The following is a 21,338-nucleotide window of genomic DNA, read 5'->3' as shown; positions in this document are numbered from 1 at the left end:
ATCAAATTACCAATGTTATCCTATGGAAGGAAATTCACTTAGCAGGTAAGTGGGGTTATGGTTACTTTTTCTAGGTCAGTGTTGGATCCTAGATCCAGCACTACTGTACCACCTGTAAGCAGTTGAGAAACTGCGTTTAAGTTATACAGGCGATTTTTAAGGAATATTTACATGTTTGCAAAATCGACACTTAGAAGAAATTTCACAGAAAAACAGTCAATGGTTTCCTATGGAAGAAAATTCAAGTTACGGGTAAAGTACGTTCTCGTTACTTTTGTAATCCAGTGCTGGGCTCCTAGGCTCAGTACTGGGACATCTATCTAAAACAGGTAAACAATTACGTTTTCACAGTTGGTACGATTTTTAAAGAATATTTGTAAGTTTCAAAAATCGACACTTAGAAAATTTTCAGCAAAAAGCAGGCAATGATATCCCATGGAAGGAAATTCGAGTTACTGGTAAGTACGGTTAAAATTACTTTTCAGGGTCAGTACCGAGCTCCAAGATGCAGCACTGAGGTCTCTCCTGATAACAGGTGAGTAAATCAGAATTCGTTGTTCGGCTGATTTTAGATGAATATTTTAAAGTTCCAAAACTCCACACCACTTAGAAGAATTTCCAAGTGAAACCACTCAATGTTAGCCTATGGAAGAAAAGTGAGTTATCGGCTTTTAGGTAAGTACTCGACTGGCAGAGTTATGGTTCTGGGCATAGACTCAGGGATCTCCCAGGGGAGTCCCAGCCTACATGCCAAGCCTTAAACTCCCCTTTTATTACATATAATTTACACCTAAGATAGGCCCTAGGTAGTCCTAGGTGCATGATGCTATGTAAGTAAAAAATAAGATATGTACTTTGGTGGTTCGCGTGTCCTGTAAGTACCAAACAGTCTATTTCATTTTTCACTACTGTGAGGTCTACCCCTCTCATAGGTTAGCTCTGTGTATTCCCCTATACTTTTTATTTGGTAATTCCATATCGGAGAGGAGTAGCTTTATTTATTTATTGAAAATCCTACTTACTGGTGAGGTTGGATTTAACTTTACTATTTTAGAAATGCCACTTTTAGAGAGTGAACATTTCTCTGCACTTACTGCTCTATTTGCCTGAAACCTGGCCCCAATACACGTCTGGATTGGGCTGGGTGACAGCAAAATTTGTGCCTTCCCTCTAGAGAGCCACAACACAGGTCACTCAACTGCACCTGGGGGGTGAGCTCCGCTCCCCCTCCACCCCCAATAGGTTCAAGAACGATAATTTATGTAAGTAAATACATTATAGCTACAGCTTATAATCATGCGAGTTTAAATCATTTGTTGTTAGATGGTTTAAATATTTGAAAGGATCTGTTTTTAATAGACATTTTACAAAAACCACTGGTACATTTGCTAATTCTGTAAAATTAACACCCAACTGCCGTGACATTGCCAACCACAATGCCGTGACTCGGATTCGAACCGAGGTTGCTGCGGCCACAACGCAGAGTACTAACCACTATACGATCACGGCGAGCTACTTGGGCTCAACGACATACAGTGACATGGAGAATTTATAATTCGGAACACTCAGGGCTGTTCCTGTGATAGGCTGGATGTATTCATTGCTTCCTCATTCCTCATTCAGAGGCTGCGTCTCCTCAGTGGTTGATAGGCTGAAACCGTTTCCTGGCCGCTTGCTTGTGAAATGCCAGGAGTCAAAGATCACACATTACACTTGCGGACCTGTGATGGAACAACAATGCAGAGAAACCCACCTGGCACAGACCTTCTATTCTGTCTATTAGACCTGCATCTTCCCTGCACCTTTCAAGCCATTTGTATGTGAAGCAAGAAAGAGTTAGAGAGTGATCCATCTATTCTTTTATAGGGAGGATGTCGCCGTGAGCTCCTCCCAGCTAATCACACGAACAGCAGAAAAGCAAGATAAATACACAGTTGAGGGGTGGGCTGCATGGTTATGTTTTTGAGTAAATATTGAAACTGACCTCAGTGGCTCATTAGCAGAGCTGCGGCTAATGACTGGTGCCAAATCATGATGAAGCAAGCACCATGGCTCGTAGGGGACCCACAACACGCTTTTCTTAGCTCACTGAATTAAAGTATAAACTTCCGCCGTGTGTGAATGGTAAAGGCTTGTTAATATGGTTCCTTTTCCAATTCAAGTCTGACAACAAGAGGCAGGAACCACGTGGCTTCGGAAGCTCAGGAAAGTAGCCACCAACCACAGAGAAAGAGAGAACTGGCAGTATGAGAGGTGGAGAAAACAGAAGCGGGAGCAAGGAGCTCAAATGAGATTGATGGCGTTTAAATAGAGCGCGTAAAGGAACAGTTACACAGCTAAGAAATGGGAAAGACAGACTAGGGAAAAAAACACAGAAAGAGCCTTTAGATGAAATTCTCTTCCTGGGACAGCAGGTTAAGAGAAATTACACATGGGGAGGTTAAGCATGTAACAAGGGGGAGAATAAAAAAGAAAATGCAGTTTTATGAAGTGTGTTTGCCAATCCAGCCAGCACTTTTGTTCTATTTCTCTCTTTGCGTCTTTTATTGGTAAAGTAACTTTCAAGTGTATGCGCAGGTATGAATGAGAGAGCAACGGTATAATAATTTGAAGCGTTTACACCCGTGCTAAAGTAGGAATGAGGTGTAGCAAAGACATGAAAGAGGTAGCGATAACAAATATGTGGAGAGGCAATAGTGACACAAAAATAAGCCACCTATTTATAAAACTGAAATGGAAGAAATACTAAAGGTTAACTTCTGAAATTGTAGCCGATAATAAAAAGATTCTCGTTGTTGGCAGGATTCGAACCTGCGCGGGGATACCCCAATGGATTTCTAGTCCATCGCCTTGACCACTCGGCCACAACAACTTGCTGTAAACTGCCTACAAATATTTTGTTTGAAAGTTTTGAAGTTTTCCCACATCAAAGTACTGATATTCTGCAATGCGCTTTTTAAAAACAATGTTTTTTTCATCATGCACGTTCTGTCCTAAAAACAAAAATTGGATGAGTATATCTCTGGATCTGTAAAAGGATACGCTTGCATTCAAACTCTCTTGTGGCACTCAAGTTTTTTGGACCCTGTTGCACTCTGTTTTTGCGCTGCTTTTAGTCTACGACCCATATTACAGAAGTCAACCATCTCTGAGTATTTGGGACTCCTTTGTAAGTGCCTTATCTTTAATCCTTGAAAAGCTCTATAATAAAGGGGTCTGTCAAAGATTGCTTGAATGGAAGATAAAAGAAGGCCCACTTGTCTCACCAAATGCAGTAGAGAAACCTGATGTTTTACTCATGTTATCCTTAGTTCAGTTTTTGTTAGACCTGGCATCCTTAAGGTGGCTTACCAGCAACCTTTTTGCTTTTCACCTCACGTTTTGCTGTATCTTTATGTTGGCCTTAGGACTCTAATCACGTTATCACTACTGTGAGAAAGTGGCTCTGTATATACTGTTCCCAAATAGGTACAGTGTGCACAGAGTCCCCAGTCCCCAGAGGTTTGGCAGAGACTAAAGTTAGATATAACCCTACTCTCTAAAGTGGTAGCTTGCCGAGCAGTAAGGCAGTATCAGAGTGCAGTGTAAAACATTTGTTGTACACACTCAGTCAGCAAATGGTCTCACACACTCAAGAACTGAACTCTAGGCCATTGGTTTGCATACAAAAGATATTGTTGTTTTATTTTAGAACCAACATTAGGTATCAAAATATACTTTCTCAGAATGAGATGCTTTAGTTAAATACTTTGCAATAGTCAATTGACTTTTGCAGGTAATAGTTACAGTTTATTGCAATAGGCAACACAATTTGAATCACAATAATACATTGAGCTCAATGGGAATTTTAAGTTATATGCAATTAATTACTTTCAGGATTACTTTTCTAAATCCAGGACTGGATCCTAGATTCAGTCCTGGGACAGTTCTTGGAAACAAGTGAGTAAATTTGTTTTAGTTACTGTTGTGATTTTTAAGCAATATTTTGCTATTTTAAAAGTTGACACTTAGAAACTTTTGCTGATCAAATTACCAATGTTATCCTATGGAAGGAAATTCACTTAGCAGGTAAGTGGGGTTATGGTTACTTTTTCTAGGTCAGTGTTGGATCCTAGATCCAGCACTACTGTACCACCTGTAAGCAGTTGAGAAACTGCGTTTAAGTTATACAGGCGATTTTTAAGGAATATTTACATGTTTGCAAAATCGACACTTAGAAGAAATTTCACAGAAAAACAGTCAATGGTTTCCTATGGAAGAAAATTCAAGTTACGGGTAAAGTACGTTCTCGTTACTTTTGTAATCCAGTGCTGGGCTCCTAGGCTCAGTACTGGGACATCTATCTAAAACAGGTAAACAATTACGTTTTCACAGTTGGTACGATTTTTAAAGAATATTTGTAAGTTTCAAAAATCGACACTTAGAAAATTTTCAGCAAAAAGCAGGCAATGATATCCCATGGAAGGAAATTCGAGTTACTGGTAAGTACGGTTAAAATTACTTTTCAGGGTCAGTACCGAGCTCCAAGATGCAGCACTGAGGTCTCTCCTGATAACAGGTGAGTAAATCAGAATTCGTTGTTCGGCTGATTTTAGATGAATATTTTAAAGTTCCAAAACTCCACACCACTTAGAAGAATTTCCAAGTGAAACCACTCAATGTTAGCCTATGGAAGAAAAGTGAGTTATCGGCTTTTAGGTAAGTACTCGACTGGCAGAGTTATGGTTCTGGGCATAGACTCAGGGGTCTCCCAGGGGAGTCCCAGCCTACATGCCAAGCCTTAAACTCCCCTTTTATTACATATAATTTACACCTAAGATAGGCCCTAGGTAGTCCTAGGTGCATGATGCTATGTAAGTAAAAAATAAGATATGTACTTTGGTGGTTCGCGTGTCCTGTAAGTACCAAACAGTCTATTTCATTTTTCACTACTGTGAGGTCTACCCCTCTCATAGGTTAGCTCTGTGTATTCCCCTATACTTTTTATTTGGTAATTCCATATCGGAGAGGAGTAGCTTTATTTATTTATTGAAAATCCTACTTACTGGTGAGGTTGGATTTAACTTTACTATTTTAGAAATGCCACTTTTAGAGAGTGAACATTTCTCTGCACTTACTGCTCTATTTGCCTGAAACCTGGCCCCAATACACGTCTGGATTGGGCTGGGTGACAGCAAAATTTGTGCCTTCCCTCTAGAGAGCCACAACACAGGTCACTCAACTGCACCTGGGGGGTGAGCTCCGCTCCCCCTCCACCCCCAATAGGTTCAAGAACGATAATTTATGTAAGTAAATACATTATAGCTACAGCTTATAATCATGCGAGTTTAAATCATTTGTTGTTAGATGGTTTAAATATTTGAAAGGATCTGTTTTTAATAGACATTTTACAAAAACCACTGGTACATTTGCTAATTCTGTAAAATTAACACCCAACTGCCGTGACATTGCCAACCACAATGCCGTGACTCGGATTCGAACCGAGGTTGCTGCGGCCACAACGCAGAGTACTAACCACTATACGATCACGGCGAGCTACTTGGGCTCAACGACATACAGTGACATGGAGAATTTATAATTCGGAACACTCAGGGCTGTTCCTGTGATAGGCTGGATGTATTCATTGCTTCCTCATTCCTCATTCAGAGGCTGCGTCTCCTCAGTGGTTGATAGGCTGAAACCGTTTCCTGGCCGCTTGCTTGTGAAATGCCAGGAGTCAAAGATCACACATTACACTTGCGGACCTGTGATGGAACAACAATGCAGAGAAACCCACCTGGCACAGACCTTCTATTCTGTCTATTAGACCTGCATCTTCCCTGCACCTTTCAAGCCATTTGTATGTGAAGCAAGAAAGAGTTAGAGAGTGATCCATCTATTCTTTTATAGGGAGGATGTCGCCGTGAGCTCCTCCCAGCTAATCACACGAACAGCAGAAAAGCAAGATAAATACACAGTTGAGGGGTGGGCTGCATGGTTATGTTTTTGAGTAAATATTGAAACTGACCTCAGTGGCTCATTAGCAGAGCTGCGGCTAATGACTGGTGCCAAATCATGATGAAGCAAGCACCATGGCTCGTAGGGGACCCACAACACGCTTTTCTTAGCTCACTGAATTAAAGTATAAACTTCCGCCGTGTGTGAATGGTAAAGGCTTGTTAATATGGTTCCTTTTCCAATTCAAGTCTGACAACAAGAGGCAGGAACCACGTGGCTTCGGAAGCTCAGGAAAGTAGCCACCAACCACAGAGAAAGAGAGAACTGGCAGTATGAGAGGTGGAGAAAACAGAAGCGGGAGCAAGGAGCTCAAATGAGATTGATGACGTTTAAATAGAGCGCGTAAAGGAACAGTTACACAGCTAAGAAATGGGAAAGACAGACTAGGGAAAAAAACACAGAAAGAGCCTTTAGATGAAATTCTCTTCCTGGGACAGCAGGTTAAGAGAAATTACACATGGGGAGGTTAAGCATGTAACAAGGGGGAGAATAAAAAAGAAAATGCAGTTTTATGAAGTGTGTTTGCCAATCCAGCCAGCACTTTTGTTCTATTTCTCTCTTTGCGTCTTTTATTGGTAAAGTAACTTTCAAGTGTATGCGCAGGTATGAATGAGAGAGCAACGGTATAATAATTTGAAGCGTTTACACCCGTGCTAAAGTAGGAATGAGGTGTAGCAAAGACATGAAAGAGGTAGCGATAACAAATATGTGGAGAGGCAATAGTGACACAAAAATAAGCCACCTATTTATAAAACTGAAATGGAAGAAATACTAAAGGTTAACTTCTGAAATTGTAGCCGATAATAAAAAGATTCTCGTTGTTGGCAGGATTCGAACCTGCGCGGGGATACCCCAATGGATTTCTAGTCCATCGCCTTAACCACTCGGCCACAACAACTTGCTGTAAACTGCCTACAAATATTTTGTTTGAAAGTTTTGAAGTTTTCCCACATCAAAGTACTGATATTCTGCAATGCGCTTTTTAAAAACAATGTTTTTTTCATCATGCACGTTCTGTCCTAAAAACAAAAATTGGATGAGTATATCTCTGGATCTGTAAAAGGATACGCTTGCATTCAAACTCTCTTGTGGCACTCAAGTTTTTTGGACCCTGTTGCACTCTGTTTTTGCGCTGCTTTTAGTCTACGACCCATATTACAGAAGTCAACCATCTCTGAGTATTTGGGACTCCTTTGTAAGTGCCTTATCTTTAATCCTTGAAAAGCTCTATAATAAAGGGGTCTGTCAAAGATTGCTTGAATGGAAGATAAAAGAAGGCCCACTTGTCTCACCAAATGCAGTAGAGAAACCTGATGTTTTACTCATGTTATCCTTAGTTCAGTTTTTGTTAGACCTGGCATCCTTAAGGTGGCTTACCAGCAACCTTTTTGCTTTTCACCTCACGTTTTGCTGTATCTTTATGTTGGCCTTAGGACTCTAATCACGTTATCACTACTGTGAGAAAGTGGCTCTGTATATACTGTTCCCAAATAGGTACAGTGTGCACAGAGTCCCCAGTCCCCAGAGGTTTGGCAGAGGCTAAAGTTAGATATAACCTTACTCTCTAAAGTGGTAGCTTGCCGAGCAGTAAGGCAGTATCAGAGTGCAGTGTAAAACATTTGTTGTACACACTCAGTCAGCAAATGGTCTCACACACTCAAGAACTGAACTCTAGGCCATTGGTTTGCATACAAAAGATATTGTTGTTTTATTTTAGAACCAACAATAGGTATCAAAATATACTTTCTCAGAATGAGATGCTTTAGTTAAATACTTTGCAATAGGCAATTGACTTTTGCAGGTAATAGTTACAGTTTATTGCAATAGGCAACACAATTTGAATCACAATAATACATTGAGCTCAATGGGAATTTTAAGTTATATGCAATTAATTACTTTCAGGATTACTTTTCTAAATCCAGGACTGGATCCTAGATTCAGTCCTGGGACAGTTCTTGGAAACAAGTGAGTAAATTTGTTTTAGTTACTGTTGTGATTTTTAAGCAATATTTTGCTATTTTAAAAGTTGACACTTAGAAACTTTTGCTGATCAAATTACCAATGTTATCCTATGGAAGGAAATTCACTTAGCAGGTAAGTGGGGTATGGTTACTTTTTCTAGGTCAGTGTTGGATCCTAGATCCAGCACTACTGTACCACCTGTAAGCAGTTGAGAAACTGTGTTTAAGTTATACAGGCGATTTTTAAGGAATATTTACATGTTTGCAAAATCGACACTTAGAAGAAATTTCACAGAAAAACAGTCAATGGTTTCCTATGGAAGAAAATTCAAGTTACGGGTAAAGTACGTTCTCGTTACTTTTGTAATCCAGTGCTGGGCTCCTAGGCTCAGTACTGGGACATCTATCTAAAACAGGTAAACAATTACGTTTTCACAGTTGGTACGATTTTTAAAGAATATTTGTAAGTTTCAAAAATCGACACTTAGAAAATTTTCAGCAAAAAGCAGGCAATGATATCCCATGGAAGGAAATTCGAGTTACTGGTAAGTACGGTTAAAATTACTTTTCAGGGTCAGTACCGAGCTCCAAGATGCAGCACTGAGGTCTCTCCTGATAACAGGTGAGTAAATCAGAATTCGTTGTTCGGCTGATTTGAGATGAATATTTTAAAGTTCCAAAACTCCACACCACTTAGAAGAATTTCCAAGTGAAATCACTGAATGTTAGCCTATGGAAGAAAAGTGAGTTATCGGCTTTTAGGTAAGTACTCGACTGGCAGAGTTATGGTTCTGGGCTTAGACTCAGGGGTCTCCCAGGTGAGTCCCAGCCTACTTGCCAAGCCTTAAACTCCCCTTTTATTACATATAATTTATACCTAAGGTAGGCCCTAGGTAGTCCTCGGTGCATGATGCTATGTAAGTAAAAAATAAGATATGTACTTTGGTGGTTCGCGTGTCCTGTAAGTACCAAACAGTCTATTTCATTTTTCACTACTGTGAGGTCTACCCCTCTCATAGGTTAGCTCTGTGTATTCCCCTATACTTTTTATTTGGTAATTCCATATCGGAGAGGAGTAGCTTTATTTATTTATTGAAAATCCTACTTACTGGTGAGGTTGAATTTAACTTTACTATTTTAGAAATGCCACTTTTAGAGAGTGAACATTTCTCTGCACTTACTGCTCTATTTGCCTGAAACCTGGCCCCAATACGCGTCTGGATTGGGCTGGGTGACAGCAAAATGTGTGCCTTCCGTCTAGAGAGCCACAACACAGGTCACTCAACTGCACCTGGGGGGTGAGCTCCGCTCCCCCTCCACCCCCAATAGGTTCAAGACCGATAATTTATGTAAGTAAATACATTATAGCTACAGTTTATAATCATGCGAGTTTAAATCATTTGTTGTTAGATGGTTTAAATATTTGAAAGGATCTGTTTTTAATAGACATTTTACAAAAACCACTGGTACATTTGCTAATTCTGTGAAATTAACACCCAACTGCCGTGACATTGCCAACCACAATGCCGTGACTCGGATTCGAACCGAGGTTGCTGCGGCCACAACGCAGAGTACTAACCACTATACGATCACGGCGAGCTACTTGGGCTCAACGACATACAGTGACATGGAGAATTTATAATTCGGAACACTCAGGGCTGTTCCTGTGATAGGCTGGATGTATTCATTGCTTCCTCATTCCTCATTCAGAGGCTGCGTCTCCTCAGTGGTTGATAGGCTGAAACCGTTTCCTGGCCGCCTGCTTGTGAAATGCCAGGAGTCAAAGATCACACATTACACTTGCGGACCTGTGATGGAACAACAATGCAGAGAAACCCACCTGGCACAGACCTTCTATTCTGTCTATTAGACCTGCATCTTCCCTGCACCTTTCAAGCCATTTGTATGTGAAGCAAGAAAGAGTTAGAGAGTGATCCATCTACACTTTTATAGGGAGGATGTCGCCGTGAGCTCCTCCCAGCTAATCACACGAACAGCAGAAAAGCAAGATAAATACACAGTTGAGGGGTGGGCTGCATGGTTATGTTTTTGAGTAAATATTGAAACTGACCTCAGTGGCTCATTAGCAGAGCTGCGGCTAATGACTGGTGCCAAATCATGATGAAGCAAGCACCATGGCTCATAGGGGACCCACAACACGCTTTTCTTAGCTCACTGAATTAAAGTATAAACCTCCGCCGTGTGTGAGTGGTAAAGGCTTGTTAATATGGTTCCTTTTCCAATTCAAGTCTGACAACAAGAGGCAGGAACCACGTGGCTTCGGAAGCTCAGGAAAGTAGCCACCAACCACAGAGAAAGAGAGAACTGGCAGTATGAGAGGTGGAGAAAACAGAAGCGGGAGCAAGGAGCTCAAATGAGATTGATGGCATTTAAATAGAGCGCGTAAAGGAACAGTTACACAGCTAAGAAATGGGAAAGACAGACTAGGGAAAAAAACACAGAAAGAGCCTTTAGATGAAATTCTCTTCCTGGGACAGCAGGTTAAGAGAAATTACACATGGGGAGGTTAAGCATGTAACAAGGGGGAGAATAAAAAAGAAAATGCAGTTTTATGAAGTGTGTTTGCCAATCCAGCCAGCACTTTTGTTCTATTTCTCTCTTTGCGTCTTTTATTGGTAAAGTAACTTTCAAGTGTATGCGCAGGTATGAATGAGAGAGCAACGGTATAATAATTTGAAGCGTTTACACCAGTGCTAAAGTAGGAATGAGGTGTAGCAAAGACATGAAAGAGGTAGCGATAACAAATATGTGGAGAGGCAATAGTGACACAAAAATAAGCCACCTATTTATAAAACTGAAATGGAAGAAATACTAAAGGTTAACTTCTGAAATTGTAGCCGATAATAAAAAGATTCTCGTTGTTGGTAGGATTCGAACCTGCGCGGGGATACCCCAATGGATTTCTAGTCCATCGCCTTAACCACTCGGCCACAACAACTTGCTGTAAACAGCCTACAAATATTTTGTTTGAAAGTTTTGAAGTTTTCCCACATCAAAGTACTGATATTCTGCAATGCGCTTTTTAAAAACAATGTTTTTTTCATCATGCACGTTCTGTCCTAAAAACAAAAATTGGATGAGTATATCTCTGGATCTGTAAAAGGATACGCTTGCATTCAAACTCTCTTGTGGCACTCAATTTTTTGGACCCTGTTGCACTCTGTTTTTGCGCTGCTTTTAGTCTACGACCCATATTACAGAAGTCAACCATCTCTGAGTATTTGGGACTCCTTTGTAAGTGCCTTATCTTTAATCCTTGAAAAGCTCTATAATAAAGGGGTCTGTCAAAGATTGCTTGAATGGAAGATAAAAGAAGGCCCACTTGTCTCACCAAATGCAGTAGAGAAACCTGATGTTTTACTCATGTTATCCTTAGTTCAGTTTTTGTTAGACCTGGCATCCTTAAGGTGGCCTACCAGCAACCTTTTTGCTTTTCACCTCACGTTTTGCTGTATCTTTATGTTGGCCTTAGGACTCTAATCACTTTATCACTACTGTGAGAAAGTGGCTCTGTATATACTGTTCCCAAATAGGTACAGTGTGCACAGAGTCCCCAGTCCCCAGAGGTTTGGCAGAGGCTAAAGTTAGATATAACCTTACTCTCTAAAGTGGTAGCTTGCCGAGCAGTAAGGCAGTATCAGAGTACAGTGTAAAACATTTGTTGTACACACTCAGTCAGCAAATGGTCTCACACACTCAAGAACTGAACTCTAGGCCATTGGTTTGCATACAAAAGATATTGTTGTTTTATTTTAGAACCAACAATAGGTATCAAAATATACTTTCTCAGAATGAGATGCTTTAGTTAAATACTTTGCAATAGGCAATTGACTTTTGCAGGTCATAGTTACAGTTTATTGCAATAGGCAACACAATTTGAATAACAATAATACATTGAGCTCAATGGGAATTTTAAGTTATATGCAATTAATTACTTTCAGGATTACTTTTCTAAATCCAGGTCTGGATCCTAGATTCAGTCCTGGGACAGTTCTTGGAAACAAGTGAGTAAATTCGTTTTAGTTACTGTTGTGATTTTTAAGCAATATTTTGCTATTTTAAAAGTTGACACTTAGAAACTTTTGCTGATCAAATTACCAATGTTATCCTATGGAAGGAAATTCACTTAGCAGGTAAGTGGGGTTATGGTTACTTTTTCTAGGTCAGTGTTGGATCCTAGATCCAGCACTACTGTACCACCTGTAAGCAGTTGAGAAACTGTGTTTAAGTTATACAGGCGATTTTTAAGGAATATTTACATGTTTGCAAAATCGACACTTAGAAGAAATTTCACAGAAAAACAGTCAATGGTTTCCTATGGAAGAAAATTCAAGTTACGGGTAAAGTACGTTCTCGTTACTTTTGTAATCCAGTGCTGGGCTCCTAGGCTCAGTACTGGGACATCTATCTAAAACAGGTAAACAATTACGTTTTCACAGTTGGTACGATTTTTAAAGAATATTTGTAAGTTTCAAAAATCGACACTTAGAAAATTTTCAGCAAAAAGCAGGCAATGATATCCCATGGAAGGAAATTCGAGTTACTGGTAAGTACGGTTAAAATTACTTTTCAGGGTCAGTACCGAGCTCCAAGATGCAGCACTGAGGTCTCTCCTGATAACAGGTGAGTAAATCAGAATTCGTTGTTCGGCTGATTTTAGATGAATATTTTAAAGTTCCAAAACTCCACACCACTTAGAAGAATTTCCAAGTGAAACCACTGAATGTTAGCCTATGGAAGAAAAGTGAGTTATCGGCTTTTAGGTAAGTACTCGACTGGCAGAGTTATGGTTCTGGGCTTAGACTCAGGGGTCTCCCAGGTGAGTCCCAGCCTACTTGCCAAGCCTTAAACTCCCCTTTTATTACATATAATTTATACCTAAGGTAGGCCCTAGGTAGTCCTAGGTGCATGATGCTATGTAAGTAAAAAATAAGATATGTACTTTGGTGGTTCGCGTGTCCTGTAAGTACCAAACAGTCTATTTCATTTTTCACTACTGTGAGGTCTACCCCTCTCATAGGTTAGCTCTGTGTATTCCCCTATACTTTTTATTTGGTAATTCCATATCGGAGAGGAGTAGCTTTATTTATTTATTGAAAATCCTACTTACTGGTGAGGTTGAATTTAACTTTACTATTTTAGAAATGCCACTTTTAGAGAGTGAACATTTCTCTGCACTTACTGCTCTATTTGCCTGAAACCTGGCCCCAATACACGTCTGGATTGGGCTGGGTGACAGCAAAATGTGTGCCTTCCCTCTAGAGAGCCACAACACAGGTCACTCAACTGCACCTGGGGGGTGAGCTCCGCTCCCCCTCCACCCCCAATAGGTTCAAGAACGATAATTTATGTAAGTAAATACATTATAGCTACAGCTTATAATCATGCGAGTTTAAATCATTTGTTGTTAGATGGTTTAAATATTTGAAAGGATCTGTTTTTAATAGACATTTTACAAAAACCACTGTTACATTTGCTAATTCTGTAAAATTAACACCCAACTGCCGTGACATTGCCAACCACAATGCCGTGACTCGGATTCGAACCGAGGTTGCTGCGGCCACAACGCAGAGTACTAACCACTATACGATCACGGCGAGCTACTTGGGCTCAACGACATACAGTGACATGGAGAATTTATAATTCGGAACACTCAGGGCTGTTCCTGTGATAGGCTGGATGTATTCATTGCTTCCTCATTCCTCATTCAGAGGCTGCGTCTCCTCAGTGGTTGATAGGCTGAAACCGTTTCCTGGCCGCCTGCTTGTGAAATGCCAGGAGTCAAAGATCACACATTACACTTGCGGACCTGTGATGGGACACCAATGCAGAGAAACCCACCTGGCACAGACCTTCTATTCTGTCTATTAGACCTGCATCTTCCCTGCACCTTTCAAGCCATTTGTATGTGAAGCAAGAAAGAGTTAGAGAGTGATCCATCTACACTTTTATAGGGAGGATGTCGCCGTGAGCTCCTCCCAGCTAATCACACGAACAGCAGAAAAGCAAGATAAATACACAGTTGAGGGGTGGGCTGCATGGTTATGTTTTTGAGTAAATATTGAAACTGACCTCAGTGGCTCATTAGCAGAGCTGCGGCTAATGACTGGTGCCAAATCATGATGAAGCAAGCACCATGGCTCGTAGGGGACCCACAACACGCTTTTCTTAGCTCACTGAATTAAAGTATAAACTTCCGCCGTGTGTGAGTGGTAAAGGCTTGTTAATATGGTTCCTTTTCCAATTCAAGTCTGACAACAAGAGGCAGGAACCACGTGGCTTCGGAAGCTCAGGAAAGTAGCCACCAACCACAGAGAAAGAGAGAACTGGCAGTATGAGAGGTGGAGAAAACAGAAGCGGGAGCAAGGAGCTCAAATGAGATTGATGGCATTTAAATAGAGCGCGTAAAGGAACAGTTACACAGCTAAGAAATGGGAAAGACAGACTAGGGAAAAAAACACAGAAAGAGCCTTTAGATGAAATTCTCTTCCTGGGACAGCAGGTTAAGAGAAATTACACATGGGGAGGTTAAGCATGTAACAAGGGGGAGAATAAAAAAGAAAATGCAGTTTTATGAAGTGTGTTTGCCAATCCAGCCAGCACTTTTGTTCTATTTCTCTCTTTGCGTCTTTTATTGGTAAAGTAACTTTCAAGTGTATGCGCAGGTATGAATGAGAGAGCAACGGTATAATAATTTGAAGCGTTTACACCAGTGCTAAAGTAGGAATGAGGTGTAGCAAAGACATGAAAGAGGTAGCGATAACAAATATGTGGAGAGGCAATAGTGACACAAAAATAAGCCACCTATTTATAAAACTGAAATGGAAGAAATACTAAAGGTTAACTTCTGAAATTGTAGCCGATAATAAAAAGATACTCGTTGTTGGCAGGATTCGAACCTGCGCGGGGATACCCCAATGGATTTCTAGTCCATCGCCTTGACCACTCGGCCACAACAACTTGCTGTAAACTGCCTACAAATATTTTGTTTGAAAGTTTTGAAGTTTTCCCACATCAAAGTACTGATATTCTGCAATGCGCTTTTTAAAAACAATGTTTTTTTCATCATGCACGTTCTGTCCTAAAAACAAAAATTGGATGAGTATATCTCTGGATCTGTAAAAGGATACGCTTGCATTCAAACTCTCTTGTGGCACTCAAGTTTTTTGGACCCTGTTGCACTCTGTTTTTGCGCTGCTTTTAGTCTACGACCCATATTACAGAAGTCAACCATCTCTGAGTATATGGGACTCCTTTGTAAGTGCCTTATCTTTAATCCTTGAAAAGCTCTATAATAAAGGGGTCTGTCAAAGATTGCTTGAATGGAAGATAAAAGAAGGCCCACTTGTCTCACCAAATGCAGTAGAGAAACCTGATGTTTTACTCATGTTATCCTTAGTTCAGTTTTTGTTAGACCTGGCATCCTTAAGGTGGCTTACCAGCAACCTTTTTGCTTTTCACCTCACGTTTTGCTGTATCTTTATGTTGGCCTTAGGACTCTAATCACGTTATCACTACTGTGAGAAAGTGGCTCTGTATATACTGTTCCCAAATAGGTACAGTGTGCACAGAGTCCCCAGTCCCCAGAGGTTTGGCAGAGGCTAAAGTTAGATATAACCCTACTCTCTAAAGTGGTAGCTTGCCGAGCAGTAAGGCAGTATCAGAGTGCAGTGTAAAACATTTGTTGTACACACTCAGTCAGCAAATGGTCTCACACACTCAAGAACTGAACTCTAGGCCATTGGTTTGCATACAAAAGATATTGTTGTTTTATTTTAGAACCAACATTAGGTATCAAAATATACTTTCTCAGAATGAGATGCTTTAGTTAAATACTTTGCAATAGTCAATTGACTTTTGCAGGTAATAGTTACAGTTTATTGCAATAGGCAACACAATTTGAATCACAATAATACATTGAGCTCAATGGGAATTTTAAGTTATATGCAATTAATTACTTTCAGGATTACTTTTCTAAATCCAGGACTGGATCCTAGATTCAGTCCTGGGACAGTTCTTGGAAACAAGTGAGTAAATTTGTTTTAGTTACTGTTGTGATTTTTAAGCAATATTTTGCTATTTTAAAAGTTGACACTTAGAAACTTTTGCTGATCAAATTACCAATGTTATCCTATGGAAGGAAATTCACTTAGCAGGTAAGTGGGGTTATGGTTACTTTTTCTAGGTCAGTGTTGGATCCTAGATCCAGCACTACTGTACCACCTGTAAGCAGTTGAGAAACTGCGTTTAAGTTATACAGGCGATTTTTAAGGAATATTTACATGTTTGCAAAATCGACACTTAGAAGAAATTTCACAGAAAAACAGTCAATGGTTTCCTATGGAAGAAAATTCAAGTTACGGGTAAAGTACGTTCTCGTTACTTTTGTAATCCAGTGCTGGGCTCCTAGGCTCAGTACTGGGACATCTATCTAAAACAGGTAAACAATTACGTTTTCACAGTTGGTACGATTTTTAAAGAATATTTGTAAGTTTCAAAAATCGACACTTAGAAAATTTTCAGCAAAAAGCAGGCAATGATATCCCATGGAAGGAAATTCGAGTTACTGGTAAGTACGGTTAAAATTACTTTTCAGGGTCAGTACCGAGCTCCAAGATGCAGCACTGAGGTCTCTCCTGATAACAGGTGAGTAAATCAGAATTCGTTGTTCGGCTGATTTTAGATGAATATTTTAAAGTTCCAAAACTCCACACCACTTAGAAGAATTTCCAAGTGAAACCACTCAATGTTAGCCTATGGAAGAAAAGTGAGTTATCGGCTTTTAGGTAAGTACTCGACTGGCAGAGTTATGGTTCTGGGCATAGACTCAGGGGTCTCCCAGGGGAGTCCCAGCCTACATGCCAAGCCTTAAACTCCCCTTTTATTACATATAATTTACACCTAAGATAGGCCCTAGGTAGTCCTAGGTGCATGATGCTATGTAAGTAAAAAATAAGATATGTACTTTGGTGGTTCGCGTGTCCTGTAAGTACCAAACAGTCTATTTCATTTTTCACTACTGTGAGGTCTACCCCTCTCATAGGTTAGCTCTGTGTATTCCCCTATACTTTTTATTTGGTAATTCCATATCGGAGAGGAGTAGCTTTATTTATTTATTGAAAATCCTACTTACTGGTGAGGTTGGATTTAACTTTACTATTTTAGAAATGCCACTTTTAGAGAGTGAACATTTCTCTGCACTTACTGCTCTATTTGCCTGAAACGTGGCCCCAATACACGTCTGGATTGGGCTGGGTGACAGCAAAATTTGTGCCTTCCCTCTAGAGAGCCACAACACAGGTCACTCAACTGCACCTGGGGGGTGAGCTCCGCTCCCCCTCCACCCCCAATAGGTTCAAGAACGATAATTTATGTAAGTAAATACATTATAGCTACAGCTTATAATCATGCGAGTTTAAATCATTTGTTGTTAGATGGTTTAAATATTTGAAAGGATCTGTTTTTAATAGACATTTTACAAAAACCACTGGTACATTTGCTTATTCTGTAAAATTAACACCCAACTGCCGTGACATTGCCAGCCACAATGCCGTGACTCGGATTCGAACCGAGGTTGCTGCGGCCACAACGCAGAGTACTAACCACTATACGATCACGGCGAGCTACTTGGGCTCAACGACATACAGTGACATGGAGAATTTATAATTCGGAACACTCAGGGCTGTTCCTGTGATAGGCTGGATGTATTCATTGCTTCCTCATTCCTCATTCAGAGGCTGCGTCTCCTCAGTGGTTGATAGGCTGAAACCGTTTCCTGGCCGCTTGCTTGTGAAATGCCAGGAGTCAAAGATCACACATTACACTTGCGGACCTGTGATGGAACAACAATGCAGAGAAACCCACCTGGCACAGACCTTCTATTCTGTCTATTAGACCTGCATCTTCCCTGCACCTTTCAAGCCATTTGTATGTGAAGCAAGAAAGAGTTAGAGAGTGATCCATCTATTCTTTTATAGGGAGGATGTCGCCGTGAGCTCCTCCCAGCTAATCACACGAACAGCAGAAAAGCAAGATAAATACACAGTTGAGGGGTGGGCTGCATGGTTATGTTTTTGAGTAAATATTGAAACTGACCTCAGTGGCTCATTAGCAGAGCTGCGGCTAATGACTGGTGCCAAATCATGATGAAGCAAGCACCATGGCTCGTAGGGGACCCACAACACGCTTTTCTTAGCTCACTGAATTAAAGTATAAACTTCCGCCGTGTGTGAATGGTAAAGGCTTGTTAATATGGTTCCTTTTCCAATTCAAGTCTGACAACAAGAGGCAGGAACCACGTGGCTTCGGAAGCTCAGGAAAGTAGCCACCAACCACAGAGAAAGAGAGAACTGGCAGTATGAGAGGTGGAGAAAACAGAAGCGGGAGCAAGGAGCTCAAATGAGATTGATGGCGTTTAAATAGCGCGCGTAAAGGAACAGTTACACAGCTAAGAAATGGGAAAGACAGACTAGGGAAAAAAACACAGAAAGAGCCTTTAGATGAAATTCTCTTCCTGGGACAGCAGGTTAAGAGAAATTACACATGGGGAGGTTAAGCATGTAACAAGGGGGAGAATAAAAAAGAAAATGCAGTTTTATGAAGTGTGTTTGCCAATCCAGCCAGCACTTTTGTTCTATTTCTCTCTTTGCGTCTTTTATTGGTAAAGTAACTTTCAAGTGTATGCGCAGGTATGAATGAGAGAGCAACGGTATAATAATTTGAAGCGTTTACACCCGTGCTAAAGTAGGAATGAGGTGTAGCAAAGACATGAAAGAGGTAGCGATAACAAATATGTGGAGAGGCAATAGTGACACAAAAATAAGCCACCTATTTATAAAACTGAAATGGAAGAAATACTAAAGGTTAACTTCTGAAATTGTAGCCGATAATAAAAAGATTCTCGTTGTTGGCAGGATTCGAACCTGCGCGGGGATACCCCAATGGATTTCTAGTCCATCGCCTTAACCACTCGGCCACAACAACTTGCTGTAAACTGCCTACAAATATTTTGTTTGAAAGTTTTGAAGTTTTCCCACATCAAAGTACTGATATTCTGCAATGCGCTTTTTAAAAACAATGTTTTTTTCATCATGCACGTTCTGTCCTAAAAACAAAAATTGGATGAGTATATCTCTGGATCTGTAAAAGGATACGCTTGCATTCAAACTCTCTTGTGGCACTCAAGTTTTTTGGACCCTGTTGCACTCTGTTTTTGCGCTGCTTTTAGTCTACGACCCATATTACAGAAGTCAACCATCTCTGAGTATTTGGGACTCCTTTGTAAGTGCCTTATCTTTAATCCTTGAAAAGCTCTATAATAAAGGGGTCTGTCAAAGATTGCTTGAATGGAAGATAAAAGAAGGCCCACTTGTCTCACCAAATGCAGTAGAGAAACCTGATGTTTTACTCATGTTATCCTTAGTTCAGTTTTTGTTAGACCTGGCATCCTTAAGGTGGCTTACCAGCAACCTTTTTGCTTTTCACCTCACGTTTTGCTGTATCTTTATGTTGGCCTTAGGACTCTAATCACGTTATCACTACTGTGAGAAAGTGGCTCTGTATATACTGTTCCCAAATAGGTACAGTGTGCACAGAGTCCCCAGTCCCCAGAGGTTTGGCAGAGGCTAAAGTTAGATATAACCTTACTCTCTAAAGTGGTAGCTTGCCGAGCAGTAAGGCAGTATCAGAGTGCAGTGTAAAACATTTGTTGTACACACTCAGTCAGCAAATGGTCTCACACACTCAAGAACTGAACTCTAGGCCATTGGTTTGCATACAAAAGATATTGTTGTTTTATTTTAGAACCAACAATAGGTATCAAAATATACTTTCTCAGAATGAGATGCTTTAGTTAAATACTTTGCAATAGGCAATTGACTTTTGCAGGTAATAGTTACAGTTTATTGCAATAGGCAACACAATTTGAATCACAATAATACATTGAGCTCAATGGGAATTTTAAGTTATATGCAATTAATTACTTTCAGGATTACTTTTCTAAATCCAGGACTGGATCCTAGATTCAGTCCTGGGACAGTTCTTGGAAACAAGTGAGTACATTTGTTTTAGTTACTGTTGTGATTTTTAAGCAATATTTTGCTATTTTAAAAGTTGACACTTAGAAACTTTTGCTGATCAAATTACCAATGTTATCCTATGGAAGGAAATTCACTTAGCAGGTAAGTGGGGTATGGTTACTTTTTCTAGGTCAGTGTTGGATCCTAGATCCAGCACTACTGTACCACCTGTAAGCAGTTGAGAAACTGTGTTTAAGTTATACAGGCGATTTTTAAGGAATATTTACATGTTTGCAAAATCGACACTTAGAAGAAATTTCACAGAAAAACAGTCAATGGTTTCCTATGGAAGAAAATTCAAGTTACGGGTAAAGTACGTTCTCGTTACTTTTGTAATCCAGTGCTGGGCTCCTAGGCTCAGTACTGGGACATCTATCTAAAACAGGTAAACAATTACGTTTTCACAGTTGGTACGATTTTTAAAGAATATTTGTAAGTTTCAAAAATCGACACTTAGAAAATTTTCAGCAAAAAGCAGGCAATGATATCCCATGGAAGGAAATTCGAGTTACTGGTAAGTACGGTTAAAATTACTTTTCAGGGTCAGTACCGAGCTCCAAGATGCAGCACTGAGGTCTCTCCTGATAACAGGTGAGTAAATCAGAATTCGTTGTTCGGCTGATTTGAGATGAATATTTTAAAGTTCCAAAACTCCACACCACTTAGAAGAATTTCCAAGTGAAATCACTGAATGTTAGCCTATGGAAGAAAAGTGAGTTATCGGCTTTTAGGTAAGTACTCGACTGGCAGAGTTATGGTTCTGGGCTTAGACTCAGGGGTCTCCCAGGTGAGTCCCAGCCTACTTGCCAAGCCTTAAACTCCCCTTTTATTACATATAATTTATACCTAAGGTAGGCCCTAGGTAGTCCTCGGTGCATGATGCTATGTAAGTAAAAAATAAGATATGTACTTTGGTGGTTCGCGTGTCCTGTAAGTACCAAACAGTCTATTTCATTTTTCACTACTGTGAGGTCTACCCCTCTCATAGGTTAGCTCTGTGTATTCCCCTATACTTTTTATTTGGTAATTCCATATCGGAGAGGAGTAGCTTTATTTATTTATTGAAAATCCTACTTACTGGTGAGGTTGAATTTAACTTTACTATTTTAGAAATGCCACTTTTAGAGAGTGAACATTTCTCTGCACTTACTGCTCTATTTGCCTGAAACCTGGCCCCAATACGCGTCTGGATTGGGCTGGGTGACAGCAAAATGTGTGCCTTCCGTCTAGAGAGCCACAACACAGGTCACTCAACTGCACCTGGGGGGTGAGCTCCGCTCCC

The 21,338-nt window shown here is 40.3% G+C and overlaps 10 non-coding genes across 10 annotated transcripts; all 10 read right to left on the bottom strand.

Moving 5' to 3' along the window:
• Window positions 1-1,437: 1,437 nt before the first annotated feature.
• TRNAH-GUG (transfer RNA histidin (anticodon GUG)) lies at window positions 1,438-1,509 on the bottom strand. Its single transcript has one exon. It is a non-coding gene; the product is annotated as a tRNA-His (tRNA).
• Window positions 1,510-2,790: 1,281 nt separating this feature from the next.
• On the bottom strand, window positions 2,791-2,872 carry TRNAS-AGA (transfer RNA serine (anticodon AGA)). Its single transcript has one exon. It is a non-coding gene; the product is annotated as a tRNA-Ser (tRNA).
• Window positions 2,873-5,460: 2,588 nt separating this feature from the next.
• On the bottom strand, window positions 5,461-5,532 carry TRNAH-GUG (transfer RNA histidin (anticodon GUG)). The gene has a single exon. It is a non-coding gene; the product is annotated as a tRNA-His (tRNA).
• A 1,281-nt stretch (window positions 5,533-6,813) lies between these two features.
• TRNAS-AGA (transfer RNA serine (anticodon AGA)) lies at window positions 6,814-6,895 on the bottom strand. Its single transcript has one exon. It is a non-coding gene; the product is annotated as a tRNA-Ser (tRNA).
• Window positions 6,896-9,482: 2,587 nt separating this feature from the next.
• TRNAH-GUG (transfer RNA histidin (anticodon GUG)) lies at window positions 9,483-9,554 on the bottom strand. Its single transcript has one exon. It is a non-coding gene; the product is annotated as a tRNA-His (tRNA).
• Window positions 9,555-10,835: 1,281 nt separating this feature from the next.
• Window positions 10,836-10,917, bottom strand: TRNAS-AGA (transfer RNA serine (anticodon AGA)). Its single transcript has one exon. It is a non-coding gene; the product is annotated as a tRNA-Ser (tRNA).
• A 2,587-nt stretch (window positions 10,918-13,504) lies between these two features.
• On the bottom strand, window positions 13,505-13,576 carry TRNAH-GUG (transfer RNA histidin (anticodon GUG)). Its single transcript has one exon. It is a non-coding gene; the product is annotated as a tRNA-His (tRNA).
• Window positions 13,577-14,857: 1,281 nt separating this feature from the next.
• Window positions 14,858-14,939, bottom strand: TRNAS-AGA (transfer RNA serine (anticodon AGA)). Its single transcript has one exon. It is a non-coding gene; the product is annotated as a tRNA-Ser (tRNA).
• Window positions 14,940-17,527: 2,588 nt separating this feature from the next.
• Window positions 17,528-17,599, bottom strand: TRNAH-GUG (transfer RNA histidin (anticodon GUG)). The gene has a single exon. It is a non-coding gene; the product is annotated as a tRNA-His (tRNA).
• A 1,281-nt stretch (window positions 17,600-18,880) lies between these two features.
• TRNAS-AGA (transfer RNA serine (anticodon AGA)) lies at window positions 18,881-18,962 on the bottom strand. Its single transcript has one exon. It is a non-coding gene; the product is annotated as a tRNA-Ser (tRNA).
• Window positions 18,963-21,338: the final 2,376 nt, after the last annotated feature.

This window comes from Triturus cristatus, chromosome 12 (genome assembly GCF_964204655.1).
Source record: "Triturus cristatus chromosome 12, aTriCri1.1, whole genome shotgun sequence".
Taxonomy (NCBI): domain Eukaryota; kingdom Metazoa; phylum Chordata; class Amphibia; order Caudata; family Salamandridae; genus Triturus; species Triturus cristatus.
This window is presented reverse-complemented; position numbering and strand designations above follow the sequence as displayed.